Source organism: Chiloscyllium punctatum, chromosome 12, assembly GCF_047496795.1.
Source record: "Chiloscyllium punctatum isolate Juve2018m chromosome 12, sChiPun1.3, whole genome shotgun sequence".
NCBI classification, from domain to species: domain Eukaryota; kingdom Metazoa; phylum Chordata; class Chondrichthyes; order Orectolobiformes; family Hemiscylliidae; genus Chiloscyllium; species Chiloscyllium punctatum.
This window is the reverse complement of record NC_092750.1, coordinates 106,916,134-106,918,663: the sequence shown is the minus strand read 5'-3', so window position 1 is coordinate 106,918,663 and position 2,530 is coordinate 106,916,134. Positions and strand designations below refer to the sequence as shown.

The window sequence follows — 2,530 nt, the reverse complement described above, 5'->3', positions numbered from 1 at the left end:
TTAACCAATGTTATCTCGCTTTGAACTCATGTGCCTTGTGAAAAATTACTCCCTGACTCTTTTCTCTGTCCGTCTGCCTCATGACTTTATAAAATTCTGTAAGGCCATTCCTCAGCCCTGAAGCTCCAGGGAAAACTGTCGAAGTCTATTCAGCTTCGTGCTATTGTCCAAACAGTGCAAACCTTGGAAACCCTTTCAAATACTTTCGAAATTGCACCACGTTCATTATTCAATGCGCGATCTGTTAGTGCCTGAAGTGAAGCGATGCTGAAACACTAGTAATGACAATTTTGACATTCTGTTTCTGTAATCTGTAAGGTTGCGTGGCCGAGTGGTGTCAGGCGCTGGATTTAAGCTCCAGTCTCTATCGAGTCGTGGGTTCGAATCCCACCGCTACCAAGATAACTGATGTTCTACTGCCCAGTTGAACATAAGCAGAAGCTGAGCACGCCCTATGTGTTTGCAGCTGCTCCGGACTGACTCTGAAAACAGTGTGAGTCCTTGCTGTCGGACTCTCCTCAATCCCTCTGCTTTCGGAGATCTGCATGGCCAGTTTCTGTGTCTCAAATAGTCAGCTCATTTGTCTGAAAGTTTGGTGGTTCGAGCCCGACCTTTGCACCGAGCCTCAATTATTTCAGTTCAAGCATTGAGACCAACCATGTCCCGACACTGCAACCACGAGAACCCACCCGAGTCTGCAGCTGGATGTGGCCCCAATCTCTCCAAGGCCCCGCTGCCAACAGAAAGCGGCTACTGCAGCTTCAATCAGCGGCTTCCTGCTCAGCCCTGGGACACAGCACATGGAAAATCCTTCCCCAGGAACGGCTCTTCCCGTGTGAAAGGGACAACCATTCCACTTTAAATTGGACACGGCTTCAGAGGATTGTTCCTGTGCTTGGAACGTTTCATAAACAAAACTCCTGTCTCGCAAATAAGAAGTGGGAAAAGTTGTTGGCAGGAAGAATAGAGAAAGTGTTGACTGTGAGGACTCTGTCTCGTCAGCAGATAGGATTCCTTACACTCGAAACTGGAATGATTGGGTTTCCTTCGGGAATTTCCCAATTGATTTACCGTCTGCCAGAGAGACTGGGAATCACTCCAGAGACATAAAGATGAGGATAAAAATATGAAAATATTTATATTGAGTCTTAATTCCAGAGACAAGTGTTAAATAGATAATAATGTTCTGAAGGAATAATAGCTGAGAAATGGAAAGTGTGAATGATGACATTTGTGATTGGGAGGAATGAACTGGATCCTTGCAAATTGCAATGCCGGGTGAAATATGCTCAGTATGAAATCAAACACTCATCAATCGTGAGCAAGGCCCAGCTACTTTAGTCGGTAGAGCATAAGATGCTTCATCTCAGGGCCGTAGGTTCCAGCCTCACGATGGGCCCTTTCCCTCCTTTAAAGAAATCCATCTCTCTGCCCCACTTGCAGTATTGCAACCCAGTGTAGGGGTTGGTTTGGACACGTCGATCCGACTGTGTTTGATCACACCTCGGTTTCTGAGTGAAAGCTGTCTCCACTTGCCCATAAGATGGAATCCTATCTGCTGACGAGACAGAGTCCTCACAGTCAACACTTTCTCTATTCTTCCTGCCAACAACTTTTCCCCCTCCTTATTTGCGAGACAGGAGTTTTGTTTATGAAACGTTCCAAGAACAGGAACAATCCTCTGAAGCCGTGTCCAATTTAAAGTGGAATGGTTGTCCCTTTCACACGGGAAGAGCCGTTCCTGGGGAAGGATTTTCCAGGTGCTGTGTCCCAGGGCTGAGCAGGAAGCCGCTGATTGAAGCTGCAGTAGCCGCTTTCTGTTGGCAGCGGGGCCTTGGAGAGATTGGGGCCACATCCAGCTGCAGACTCGGGTGAGTTCTTGTGGTCTCAATGCTTGGACTGAAATAATTGTGGTTCGGTGCTAAGGGCGGGCTCGAACCACCAAGCTTCCAGCCAAATGCAGTGACAATTTGATACACAGAAACTGGCCATGCAGATGTCCGAAAGCAGAGGGGTTGAGGAGAGTCCGACAACAAGGACTCACACTGTTTTCAGACTCAGTTGACCTGAGCAGCGGCAAACACAACAACGAAAACGCAGACAGCCTACAGAGGTTCTGCTTTGCTCAGCTGTTTGCAGTGGAGCAACCGCTGGTAGCGGTGGGATCCGAACCCACGACTCGTTAGAGACTGGAGCTTAAATCCAGCGCCTTAGACCACTCGGCCACAGTACCACAGAGGCGCAGACCGCCAAAATCTCATTACTAGCGTTTCAGCATCGCTTCACTTCAGGCACTGACAGATCGCGCATTCAGTAACGAACGTGGAACAATTTCGAAAGTATTTGAAAGGGTTTGCAAGGTTTGCACTGTTTGGACAATAGCACGAAGCTGGATTGGCTTCGGCAGTTTTCCCTGGAGCTTCAGGGCTGAGGAATGGCCTTACAGAATTTTATAAGGACATGAGGGAGACGGACAGAGAAAAGAGTCAGGGAGTAATTTTTCACAAGGTACTTGAGTTCAATGCGAGAT

The 2,530-nt window shown here is 47.8% G+C and overlaps 2 non-coding genes across 2 annotated transcripts; one reads left to right on the top strand and one right to left on the bottom strand.

The window, feature by feature from the left end:
- The first annotated feature begins 317 nt into the window (after positions 1–317).
- On the top strand, positions 318–399 carry trnal-uaa (transfer RNA leucine (anticodon UAA)). Its single transcript has one exon. It is a non-coding gene; the product is annotated as a tRNA-Leu (tRNA).
- A 1,752-nt stretch (positions 400–2,151) lies between these two features.
- trnal-uaa (transfer RNA leucine (anticodon UAA)) lies at positions 2,152–2,233 on the bottom strand. The gene has a single exon. It is a non-coding gene; the product is annotated as a tRNA-Leu (tRNA).
- Positions 2,234–2,530: the final 297 nt, after the last annotated feature.